The sequence below is a fragment of the Phyllostomus hastatus genome, unplaced genomic scaffold (assembly GCF_019186645.2).
Source record: "Phyllostomus hastatus isolate PE091 unplaced genomic scaffold, TTU_PhHast_1.1 phas_contig_34, whole genome shotgun sequence".
Classification (NCBI taxonomy): Eukaryota; Metazoa; Chordata; class Mammalia; order Chiroptera; family Phyllostomidae; genus Phyllostomus; species Phyllostomus hastatus.
This window is the reverse complement of record NW_025333857.1, coordinates 21,306,218-21,320,309: the sequence shown is the minus strand read 5'-3', so window position 1 is coordinate 21,320,309 and position 14,092 is coordinate 21,306,218. Positions and strand designations below refer to the sequence as shown.

The window sequence follows — 14,092 nt, the reverse complement described above, 5'->3', positions numbered from 1 at the left end:
ACTATGTTGCAACTGACAAAGACCCTTAGGGAAAATGTTCTACAATGATGAAGGTTACTGGAATATACGATTTTCATAACACATATGGCAGGATATAAAAACTGGGAACTTGACTGTGCCTCTCATCACTAAAAAATGAAAAGATTTTTTTTTTCAAATTTGTTTGTGTTTCCACATGGTCCCTTTAAAAAAATAAGCAGGACTTCTTGGAAGCCCAAGTCCTTTTTATTATTTTTTAAAATCAAAATGTAGTGCACTTATAAGTATATAAACAATGAAATATGAAAGCAAATGTCAGGGTTTCCTCCACCCAGCTCAAAATATATAGAATATTTCTAGTGCTACAGAATTCCCATGCTCCTTCCCAATCTCATTTTGCCCCTATATCAATAATAAATAAAGTAATAATACAAGAATAAACTGTTTCACATACTCACAACTGTAAACCTACTTTCGCCAACCACTGTATAATCATGCATTACATTATTTTGTGTCTGGCTTCTTACCTAATGTTATGCTTACTGGCTTTATTCATGTTTCAGTTTGTCAAATATCATCTGAATACACCACACTTTATATATCAATTCTATTGCTGATGGACATTAGGTCATAGACAGTTTAGAGCAATTATAATTAAGGCTGCAATAAACATTCTTGTAGATGTTTCTTGGTACACATGTCATATATAACAAAAAGTGAAATTGCTGGATCATCTGGTACACATATGTTGAATTTCAGTAGATAATGCCAAACTGTTTTCCAAAGTGGTTGTAGCAATTATATTCCCTGCAGCACATAAGCATTCCTATTGTATCGCATCTTCACCAATACTTGGTAGCGATATTGGTTTGAAAATCTAGGTTAGAGCAGTGAAAGAGGAAGTTGGGAATGAAGTCTTAATGTGGAAAAGGGAAGAATCCTGAGCCAGGACTCAGATGACTGGTAAAAAACGATGGTTGTGCTATGACTGGTGATGACCTGAATGTGATTTCCCAAGATTTCCCCTGAAAATAGGAAGATCCATGAAGGGTTGAGGAGTCTAATGAAGAATGTGACATTCAGTGAAATTAGGAGAGTGAAAATCAACTGAGCAACAGAGTTTCAGTGCAAAACAAATTCTGTGTGTGTGTTGTCAGAGAGGGAGGCAATTGGAGTCTTTTCACAAGCCAATCAACAAAAGCAACACATAGAATATAAATAGTGCCTTTATATATGAGAATTGTGAGAAATGTTTAGGGTGGTAGATTAAAGATGAAACACAACCGAAGAGTGTACGTTTGCCATCAAAAACCATTTCATATCAGTATATTCAAAACTATATCTTAATTCTTTTTGTGATACAGGTTTGTTTGAACCTGTATCTCAGAAGAGATGAAAATACAACTCCACTATTTTCAGATAGGACAGTTTCCCATAGGTGTTCACTGAACTTTTTTAGTAAGACAATGCTTTATAAGGTAATTATTTTATAATTATCCTATAAAAGGTGGTTTTGAAAAAATATTCTCTAGAGCCAGAAATAATCATAGCATTTTATAGTTGGAAGAGATCTTGGACAACATCTAATTAAACCTCATTTCACAGATGAGGAAGTCTAGGTGCACAGTTGCCCAGTTACTTGATTAGGTAAGGCAGTAGTTAACCACAGATGCAGAAAACTCAGGCCTGTGACTGGGGAAGTAATCATTATACATTCATCTTACTTAAAAATTTTTAAAAATTTGTCTTGATTTTCTTTACCTGGCCTGTGTCTATGTATCTATCAGGACTCACCAGAATCCATCTACACCAAGATGTCCTCTCAATTATTTTCTTCAAGTCTATAAGGTGCCTCTAGTATGTCTTAAATAACATTTTAATAATAATTTCTATTTTGCACTTATCTATATATTTATCACTTTGCCAACTATATTGAGAAATCAGAAGGTAAGGAAGAACTGCTTTGTTCTCTGAATTTAGTTTTTAGCATTTTGCATAAACCTTGTACATAATAGTAGTTGGTAAATATTTGTGGAATGAGTTCAATATCAAAATTTGGCCTATAATCATTTTGGTATGTACTTAGGTAGAGCTGAATTATATACCTGGACCCACTTTGTTAGTGTTGGGCTGTTCATTGATATTTCTGTTATTGTTCTTTTCAGGTACATGATAGAAATTTATTTTCCTCTTCCATGCTATTTGAGTAGCAGTAACATGTGTCACTTCCATTTAGAACACTTTAATGGCCAGTGATCAATATTCTCTTCCCTCCAACCAGACCCAGTGATCTTGAAGACTTCCTAAGTGAGGACAACACAAGAAGAATCCTTAGCCAACTCATGATGGACATGCAGTATGACTGAGAAATAAAACTATGTTTTGTTTTTACCTCACCAAACTTTAGAATTGTTACTGCAAGAACATAATCTAGCATTTCCCAACTTATTGCAACGGGGTGAGACTTTGGGGACTAGATGTGGGAGAGACATGAACCATTTGGATGCAAGAAGTGAACTGTGGTATAAAACTTCTGAAATGGATCTCATCTCCTGGCATTTATGGACTTGTGTAATTCCCTCTCCTTGAATGTGGGTTAGACCTAGTGACTTGCTTCTAACAAAAAGAATACTGAAAAAGTGATGGGAGGCTGCTTATGAAATTAGATTTTTAAAAGATTATGGCTTCCTTTTTGCTCATCCTCTCTCATTCATCCTTTCTTAAAGCACTTGTTTTGGGAAAAGTGAACTGCCATGTGGTAATCAGACCTATGGAAAGACCTGTGTGGCAAGGGATTGATGTCTCTGGCTTATATAAGAAAGTACCTGAGGCTTGTCAGCAGTCAGTGAATGAGCGTGAAAGTGGACCTTCTGAACCCTGCCAAAAGCAGTGCTGGTATATTGAAAGTATATCCTCTTCCATTTAGGTTTTGAAATGACCCAGTCCTGGCTGACACCTTGATTTCATTCTCATGAGACAGTCTATACAAAAGGAACACAGCTATACCACCTTGATTCATAATCCATAGGGACAATGAGATAACAATTTCTTGTTTCAGGCTGCCATGTTTTGTGATAATTTGTTACAGAGCAATGTATAATGAACACATTTTATATTTCCCCATATAAGTATAATGTACCGACAGGACAAACACATTTAACATTATGTCAGATATGTCTGATGATAACAAGAGAGTTTTTTTCTTTTTTGTTGTTGTTTAGTTTTTATTTCATAAGCATAAACTTAACTCTGCAATCCAGCTAGATTTGGAAGGGGTAAGGAAAACATGGACCCAATGAACTTTCAGGGAGAACGTGAAGATTATAGAACATTCCAAGCAGATGTGGGTGAAGGAGTGCTCTCCTGAGCTACAGAAAGCATGGTCTGGTGGTCAAAATAACACACAACTCAAGTTGTCCACAGTCAGTAATGGTGATCTTCTTCCCATTCCTGGGTCCATAGTGCTTCATGGCTGTCACAACATCCATGCCGTCTTTTGCCTGGCAGAAGACCACGAGCTTGCTGTCCAGCCACTCGGTCTTGGCAGTGTAGATGAAAAACTGGGAACTGTTATGTTGAGTCAAGTCCAGCATTTGCCATGCACAAAATGCCAGGACCTGTGTGCTTCAGGATGAAATTCTCATCATCGAATTTCTCCCAGTAGACAGACTTGCTGCCTGTGCCATTGTGACATGTGAAGTCACCACCCTGGCACATAAATCCCTGAATAGTTCTGTGAAAACAGGAACCTTTATAACCACATCCTTTCTCCCCAGTGCTCAGAGTGTGAAAGTTTTCTGCTGTCCTTGGAACTTTGTCTGAAAACAGCTGGAAGGAGATGCAGCCTAAGGACTTGCTGTCCACAGTGATATCAAAGAACACGGTAGGGCTGACCGTGGCTGGGAGTGGGGGAATCCAAGATAGTATAGCATCTACAAGGCCTGGTTTTTTCTTTATTGTGACACTGCAATATGGTTATATGTTGTTAGTGGATATATGAATCCAAAGCCATACATGAATCAAATTTATATCTTAGTTTTTTTAAATCAATTTATTATATCAAAGATATATAATTTGGGAAAGGATTTCTAAGTATAAATAAGCTACAATTAAACATATAATAGTAATCAGCATTTAGGATTCTCAGAAGTTTAGGTATTTTTGTATCTTTTTTATTTTTATACATAACAGAAAACCTGATTTGTATGTTAAGGAGAAACATGGGTTATATTGGACCATTTATATGGTGCCCCAACATATACTGACTTCTACTTAAATAGCTAACCCAATTCTTGTACTGCTTCTGGGGAAAAAAACTATCAAAATATGATCAAAGGAGTGTAGGGACAGTGTGAGACTAGGGCTTTCAGGCTATTTTGAATCATCTGTATCTAAAAATGAGGGCAAACCACCTATTCTTTTCCCATAGCCATTCAATACCAGGAATCCAGGACAGTGTCTGTTCAGTAATTCAGGGAGTTAATGTTAAATTCTATATAGCAAAGATGAAAAAATTGCAAAAAAATTAGAAAGTGAGAGACAACAAGAATGCAATTCTCACATGAAAAAATAAACTCATGTACTGAAAAATCATAGGGCAACCTTAGGATAATACAGTAAAATTTGAGCCCCCCAAAAGGAGCACTGCTTAGGTTTTAGCCTAATAAGAAACTTAAAAGACAGGTGTGTGAGTTATGAAAAGGTTTTTCTTGGGTGAGTACAATTGTTTTCACATGTTTGAAGTCTACCCTGTGAGAATCTCACCAGGAATTCCTGATGAATACTTCATTTTATGTGGAAGCAACAATTCATAATTTCCCGTTATTCTTGTTTGTTACTACAAAAGACTCAGTCTCAGGGGGCTCTAATTAAGATGATGAGACAAAGAATAAAACAAATAAGGAGTCTGTTAAATGTCTGCCTGAAACCAGAGCTGCACCACTTAATATGAAAGACTCTTCAAAACCAATAATGAACTAATCATCCTTTTGCCAGACTGATAAGAAAATGAAGGCTAGATGTAGATTTGGGGAAACTAATTTACACTGGAGGAGGGAAGGAGGGAAAAAAGAATGACTACAGAAAATCAACTGTTAATAAATATTGGAGACTGCAGGGAAGTCACGAGATAAGCGGTAGCATGCGCTGCTCCAGCTCGAATAGGGCAATCATTCCTCTGAGAAGAGAGGCTGATAAGCAGCACCCCCCCCCCAAACAGGCAATCATTTTGCATTCTATATTGTTTGAAAAGAGCTTGATTATTTTCTTTGAATGAAACCAGGTTGATTCACATTTACCTGTCAACAGAATATCCTATTTCTCTGTTTTGCCTGTCTATTTAAAGGCATATGACCTGACTAGAAAATTCCATAGACAAACCTCTCATTAGATGTAAATAAATGATCATCAGTGGCCAGGTCATTTTTTAATGATTTTTATTGGTGTTAAATTAAAATCCACAACTTGATAAATGTGACTGATATTTGCAGTAGCAGATTAATATCATGAATATTGCTTTACTCAAGGTCAGATACAAGCTTTAAAAATCAAATCCAAAGGGAAAAATCCAAATACGAAAATGATAATTATGTTATTTGAAGTCTCATCTAAAATAAGAACATAACATACAATTTCTTCTGGTTTTATAAACTCATATAAATATTTAAATATTGCTCTATCAAGTACCTACAGATAAAAGGCATGTGTGAAGACAAACTGGAAGTGAGCAGCTCGCCAACTGGGCTCTATATGTTTGGTTTCCCCTACTGAAGTGGGGAGCTGGGTTCCAGAGCCGTGGTGGGACAGTGTTGCTAAAAGCATTTGCATAGTATTTGCCAATGTCACACACGTAGTACATATGATTACAGGGGGATAGAGAACAAAGTGCTTCAGTGGGCATCTAAACATTTGGGTTATAGTTTGCAGCATAGTCCACTGGTCTGAATGGTTGGAGGCCAAGAGTCAAGGCCATGTTTGGCCATTTGCCAGTGATATAATCTTAGATGAGGACTTAACATACCTGAATTTCCATGTTCTCATATAGAAATTAAGATAATCTTTTAAGAACACACATGTGGAAGTTGTTGTAAAACTCACATGCAATCCAAAAGCTGAGTAATTGCTATTACTTTATTACATTCTAAAATGTAATATAGCAATCCCATAAATAATCCCATGGAATTTCTTTCTACTTTATGGGACACAGAATAAAATTTTATTAAATAGTCATGACCCTGATCAAGTGTGAACTTTTGATTCCACCCACCAGTTCATCCATCACCCATTTCATTGATCATTCTGTATTTACTATGCACCATTGTAGGTAAGTCATTGATCTGAAAACATCAGAAATAAAACATATGTCCTCATGCATCTTATAGTTTGATATCGGAGTTTATCTCTTAATATACTGATGTTATTATGTTCATACTCATTTTCTTTAATAAGGCACATTGGTTCTTAAATCAGACAGGCCTAGAATTCTAATCTCAATATTTCACATGTTAAGCCATTTTAAGAAAATGACTTATTTCTCTAAGCCTTATTTTCCTTATTAGTAACATGTATACTAAAATAGGACTTCATAGGATGCTTAGGGATATTAAATCATGCACATAATGCATTTATTTAGCATAGTGTCTGGCATTTAGCATGTTAAGTAAATAAATATTGTCTGGTGTATAATACATGTTAAATATATAAATATTAACTATTTCCTTTGCACTTCCTCTTACCCTATTTTAATGTGCCTCCTCCTAAGAAAGAGAAAGGAGCTGGCCTGCTGCTATCATTCAGACCTTGGTATTGCCACCAGCTGTCCTGATTTTCACAGCTAAATCTTGGTCAATGTATATAATTTCATAGGACATCAACATCAGACAAGGTCACTCTGACCAAGACAGAGTTAGTCAATGCAAGACCACTCCACAATCATGTCTAAAAAAAATAGATAAAAACATGAACATCAAAATTGAAAAAATGAGCATATGAAAAGATGCTCAGCATCACTAACCATCAGAGAGATGCAAATTAAAACCACAACCAGATACCACTTCACACCAGTGAGAATGGCCATCATAAACATACCAACAAACAACAAGTGTTGTAGAGGTTGTGGAGAAAAGGAAACCCTAGTGCACTCTTGCTGGGAATGCAGACTGGTGCAGCCACTGTGGAAAACAGTATGGGATTTCCTGAGAAAACTAAAAATGGAACTGTGTTTTGACCCAGCAATACTACTGTTGGGATTATACCCTCAGGATCCTGAAATACCAATTCAAAAGAACCTATGCACCTCAGTGTTCATAGCAGAACAATTTACAATAGTCAAGTGCTGGAAGTAACCCAGTTGCCCATCAGTAAATGAGTAGATCAAACAACTATGGTACTTTTACACAATGGAATACTATGCAGCAGAAAGAGAGAAGGAACTCCTATCCTTCGCAACACCATGGATGGATCTGGAAAGCATCATGCTAAGTGAAGCAAGTCAAGTGATGAAAGAGAAATACCATATGATTTCACTCATAAGTGGAACCTAATCAACAAAACAAACAAGCAAGCAAAATATAACCAGAGACATGAAAATAAGGAACAATCTGACAGCAATCAGAGAGGAAGAGGGAGAAGGATAATAGGGGACAATGGGGGGGCATCAAGAAACATGTATGAAGGATACATGGACAAAGCCAAAGGGGGTGGGTTTGAGGGTGGGAGGCAGGGATGTGTGGGGTGAGGGGGCATGGTGGGGTGAAAATGGAGATAATTGTACTTGAACAACAATAAAAGAAAAATTATGTTTTAGAAAATTAAAAAATGACTAAACATTCCCCATGCTGGATAATATAGGTGACTGACTGGACTATTGATTCTTTACTAGTGACAGCTTTAGCCTCACTTGGTCTTACCTCCTTCTAGGTAAGAATAAGATAACCAATTGTAGAATTACCCCTACTTTCTGGCAGCATCTAATCCAGGGTAAAGCCCCATATCCTTATACTCTTTCCCAAGGCACTTAACACAAACCCAAATCCTGTATAAATCCCAACACTCTCTTACTGAAATCGCCCATAATTCTCCATGCTATATGTGCTCTCATGCTGCAAGAGGCAACAAATCCAACTTTTCAACTACAGGTGTTTTTCTGAGGGGTCTTTGGCTGGGTGTGATGATACCCCTAGCCACCTGACACCTCTCATCTCTACATGTTATTATTTTCTTCTCTGTTTAATTATTTTTATGTTCTCCTTTGACTTCCATTTCCTGTCACCACTCCTTTCATAGTTATTGCATGAATGAATGTTCCCTTTCTATAATCTACTTGTTTCTTCCCTTCCTCCTTCCCCCCTCTCTTCCTTTCCTTTCTTTCTTCTTCTTCTTTTTTTTAATACAGCTGTAGGCCAGACAAGCTTCAGGAAAAAAAGAATCTATTAGACAGGGATCAGGGAACTGCATAGCATCACGATCTCTTAAACTCGAGCAACAAGCAATCTAGGAAAATAATAATTTCAACTTTGTGCTGCACTGCTTGAGAACAGGAAGACTACAAGGAATTTCTGACTTCATACAAGGGAGTAAAAGTATCCATTTATATGTGTTTATATTTTAGTTATGAATCTTATTTTCCTACATCTGGTTGAGCTTCCTTATTATTTTAATTTCACTTAGATAAGTGGCTTTGTATTTCTTCATTCTTTCATAGTTTCCAGTGGGTGATTCTTAGGTCATAAATACACACATGCAATTAACTGGGTTGAAGATATATACCATAAAATCACAGTGAACTTAAAACGTAAATTTTGTTCATTCTTCTACCCTACCCTGAGTAGTCATATAAAAATTTCACCAGAAATTAGCTCTCATGTGGGGAGTTTTGTAGCACTTTGTCAAACAGTTTTAAATTACTTTTTAAAATTTGTCTTTCTTTTATTCATTTAGTAAACATGAAACCACTTAGAAGTTATAGATCTTTTACAATAGACAAAGCTGCTGGTAGACAAATGAGATGAGAAAGCAAACCATTTTTAGTTTTCTCTTACTCTAAATAAAGTCAGTCTTGAGAATTTTAGTTAATTCCTTCTCCATAAATATTTTTGGTGACTCAACTTGGAATGTCTAAGATTTGGTACTTCAATAGGATAGAGTTACTGAGGGAAATGAACCCAAATGCAAACATATGGGGTTTGTTTTAACCTTGTCTCAAATTTCTGCATGGTCTAAAATAAAAATAAACTGAAGAGAAACCTTATGATACCATTGAGCTGTGGGTGTCCATAATCATTCTTATCTTAATGGAAAGTATCTGATTTGCCCCTCCCCCCCATTAGATGGCTACAGTTTAGCTTCAAAAGTCTGGAGGTAGAACTTAATTGCTTCCTATCTGTGTTCTATTATGGGAGGTCTGCCTTTGATTCTAAGGTCAGGCCTCTGGCCTCCAGATTCACCATAGGTTGTGTGTATTTTAGAGAACTTCTCAGCCATGGAAGGAGGATATAACTTATGATTAATTGTTTGTGTAGTACCAGAAGTATGTGTTGGACAGCAGGTGAAGTGTTATCTAGAAGGTGTAGGTTGAATGTTGGTTAAACGTGAGGGGCTTCCCTGATAATCAGTACAGAAGAAGACATAACATCATCCTTTCAGACAAGAAGAGAAAGAGCAGGTGATAATTGTTTGTTGTATCTAGAATACATATATACACACAGACACACACATATATGTATATATACATACATATATATATATATATATAAAAGAGTAGGTTCCTCAAGGAAGGGCTCTGCGTGCTGTACTAGTACTACTGTTGGGATGGCGGTGATTTTAGAAAAGAAAGAAAGAAATGCCTTTACCTTTAAGCACATTCCCTTATTTAGGGATATAGTATGATATTCCATCATGAAAAATACCCCTTAATTACTTTAAGTAAAATCACTGATCCAATTACTATTCTTGTATCCCTATGGCATGTACCTGGGTCCCCATCCAGAAAACTCAGAGGTGATAAAATACATGCCTGCTAGTGGAATTCACCTGCAGTGCTTTGCTGCTATACGGCATTAATTAGAGGAATGAAGACAAGAAGATCAGAACCAAATACAAATTGTGAGAATTGACAAGAGTATCATAAACAAGACTCAGATCAACTTAAACCTAGAGAAATCTTTAGCCACAGATCACTTTGTTGAAAGGGTGACTATAAATGAGTTAAATTGTATTTGAAGAAAGCATTTCAGAAATATGCCAAGACTGAAGAGTTGCAGAACATTTAAGCTATATAGGTCAACTTCTTAAGAAAAGGTAAAGCAAATTAAATGTAACTTAATGTCTCAACAATAATTTTATTAAAAATAATGCTAAAGTAATTTACATATATACATATACTTATATATACTTGTGTCTATCAGCTATGTATGTATGTATGTATGTCTGTGTATGTATATATCATCTATCTATCATCTAATTTTTAAGCCTAGCAATAAAACTGTATGGCTTTCCTATGATCACTCGATTTGGCATTAAGGAACTTTCTGTTTCCAATTCTCTTTTATAGCATTGTGGTCAGAAAGCCTTTGAAGTTTATTTTCTGGTTGTAAATTGGCAACACCAATTTACCTATACAATATTTACCAAAGATATTGGCCACCACTGGACCAATAACAACTTAATTACAAGATCTGATGTCCTGATCAGATCAAAGGGACAGTCTAATAGGCCACGGTTGAGGGATAACTTCAACTCCCACTCATGTGAGCATTAAAGAGCGAGTTGGCCTTGCTCCTGAAGGCAGCCATCTTTTGACTCTGAGGGTGGTATCTTGGCAAAAAAGCCAACGTGAGGAGGAGGATAGGTGGAAGGAATCACATAGAATTTGAGTAGAAACCCTGATATCCAAAATTGGGAGTCTTTCTGTTCTCTGGACTTTTTGTTATACAAGTAAAATCATTCCCTTATCACTTAATTGAGTGTGAATGTGATAGCCTTTATTTGTTGCATCTTCTTCATTTCCAAGATGAGCACTATCCTCTTTTTCTAGATCAAGCAGGTTTTAAATCTCTGTGAATAAAGCCAAATTATCCTTGTTGGGTCCATTGATGGGCAAGGCACTGGTTGATATTTTACATGTGTAGTCTTATTTAACCTCACAATGTACTCACCTGACAGATAAGGGAATCAGAGGGGGTGAAACAATTTGCCTAAGGTAACACAGGATTCCAATCAAGACTGTCTGGTCACAAATTTCATAAGTTTTCTTGCTTTGATTATACCACTGAGCAAAGCCATGGTAAATCTTTAAGGGAGACATCCCTAGTTGGTAGAAGTCTGCTAGAAATGAATTTTTAAAAGGTATCAAGAAATACCCTGGATAATTATCAATGCTTTTGCATTAAATTAAATAATGACTGAAGAGGGGTGGCAGTTACTTTATCTTTCTAACAGAAACTGGAAAAACCTTCAGAACAAAGAAATTATTAATGCCTACACAAAACCATCATCGATTACATTCCCCATGTGGTTTCCTATTGTGGAAATTATTTCCCAATTCAAAAGAAGCTATTATTAAAACGCTAATCTCTTCTTATATGAAGAACAGTTTGTGCTGCAAATATCTCAAATTGTGTAGTAAACACCGCTTCACTGAAGGGCTACAATAGCAGGACTATTATCAAGTCATAAGGGAAAAGAATAGAAATCTTTGAATAAATATAAGAAAATTCTTATAGCAAAAGTGGCTTATTTAACTCCAAACAGTGACATCCTAAGGAAAGCATTCTTCTCTCTTTTTGTAAGCAACTTATAAAATTGTCAGATTCTACCACACATATGTCAGGAGCAAGAGGAAAAGTAAAATAAATGTTGAAAATGGGAGCATAAAAAGCAACACTGAGCTGAGTGGAAGGAAACAGGAAGATAGAAACTGGAAACAAACTCCTGTGTCTACAGTTTGGGGTTAAGATCCTTCTTATTTTTATCATATTGAAAAAAAGCATGGAATATGTTTGGTGAGACAATGTATATATGGTAAAGTGTAGCAAATTTTAAAATCAATCATTTTATTTATTCCAATTTAATTCTGACCAATCTTTAAAGAACAATATAAATATTAATTTGCATGTTTTTAAGTAATAAGATAATAGCATAGAAAATTTAATGCTGAATAGAGTATAATATTGGAGACTTTGAGATTAAAAATAAACAAATAAAGAAAACATTGATTTGTCATTATAGGGTTATGATCAGGCCTAAACATCAAACTTCTCTAAAAGACTAAAATATATATATATATTTCTAATTAAAATAATTTGCAAAAGTCTTATAATGTTAGCAATGCACTGAGAAAGTAAAAATAATGTTTTATTAATTGAAAAATACCAAAGAAAATAATTCTGACTAATTTAATATAAATAAACTGATTCTTTGAGGAAGGGGCTGATTTTGAGGTGATAATCATAGCATAGTCATTAAATCATTTTCGTGATAGTCACAAAATGTTTCCTCATAGCTGACAGCACAGAAAACAGAATTGGAAGTTGTGGCACACAGTGAAAAGGATAGAATGAGGAATGATCTTTACTCTCAAGGACGTTTCTGACTGTGAAACCCTTATACCTGTGATTATATAAAGAGTCAGAATGCATCAAATGTACTAACGTAGATATACACAAATATTTGGTGGATTCTGGCACAAGAAGTGTTCATTTTCCACTGGAAGATCAGAAAAGGCTTCATGCAAGAGATTCCATTTGGATGGACTTGAATTGTGTACTGGGTAAGACATGCATAAATGAAGAACCTGTTTCTGAAGACAGCAGGGCTAGAAAATCCTAGAAAAATTTTGGTGGAATCTCCTCACTCTTTGTACTCTGCTACAACATGAATCTTATTGTGAGATGTGTTGTTTTCTTTTCTTTCTACAGATTAGTCAAAAGTCTCCATGCAAGCAGGTTAGAAATTAACTATATACTTCCTTTAATAGCCCTATATATTTAAACATTTTCTATTTTCTTTTTTTCCATTTATTTTTTTTAATCATTGTTCAAATATAGTTTTCTCCTTTTTACTCCCAATCCAGTCCCCCCTCCCACCCTCCCCACTTCCCTCCCATTACCACCCTCCCCTTAGTCTATGACCATGTGTCCTTTAAGTTTGTTCCTGTGAACCCTTCCCACTGTCCCCTTAAATTCCCTCTTCTCTCCCCTCCGGTCACCATCAGCCTGTCCTCTATTTCAGTGTCTTTGGTTATATTTTGCTTGTTTCTTCGTTTTGTTATTTAGGTTCCTGTTAAAGGTGAGATCATATGGTATTTGTCTTTCACTGCCTGGCTTGCTTCGCTTAGCATAATGTTTTCCAGCTCCATCCACACTGTTGCAAAGGGTAGGAGCTCCTTCTTTCTTTCTGCTGCATAGAATTCCATTGTGTAAATGTACCATAGTTTTTTGATCCATTCATTTCCTGATGGGCACCTTGGTTGCTTCCAGCATCTAGCTATTGTAAATTGTGCTGCTATGAACATTGGGATGTATAGGTTCTTTTGAATTGGTGTTTTAGTATTCTTAGGATAGAGTCCCAGCAGTGGAATTGCAGGGTCAAAAGGCAGATCCATTTTTAGTTTTCTGAGGAAGTTCCATACTGTTTTCCATAGTGGTTGTACCAGTCTGCATTCCCAGCAATAGTGCACTAGGGTTCCCTTTTCTCCACAACCTCTCCAACACTTGTTGTTTGTTGCTTTGTTTATGATGGCCATTCTGACTGGTGTGAAGTGGTATCTCATTGTGGTTTTAATTTGCATCTCTCTGATAGCTAGCGATATTGAACATTGTTTCATGTGTCTTTGGATTTTCTGTATGTCCTCCTTGGAGAAGTGTCTGTTCAAGTCCTTTGCCCACTTTTTAATTGGATTCCTTGTCGTCTTAGAGTGCAGTTGTATAAGTTCTCTGTATATTTTGGAGATTAAACCCTTGTCTGAGGTGTCATTGGCAAATATGTTTTTCCATACAGTTGGTTCTCTTTTAATTTTGATACTGTTTTCTTTAGCTGTGCAGAAGCTTTTAATTTTGATGAGGTCCCATTTGTTTACTCTTTCCTTTATTTCCCTTGCTCTAGGGGACACAACAGT

General features: G+C 36.0%; 1 pseudogene; it reads right to left on the bottom strand.

Moving 5' to 3' along the window:
- Positions 1-3,347: 3,347 nt before the first annotated feature.
- Positions 3,348-11,281, bottom strand: LOC123819887 (annotated as a pseudogene).
- Positions 11,282-14,092: the final 2,811 nt, after the last annotated feature.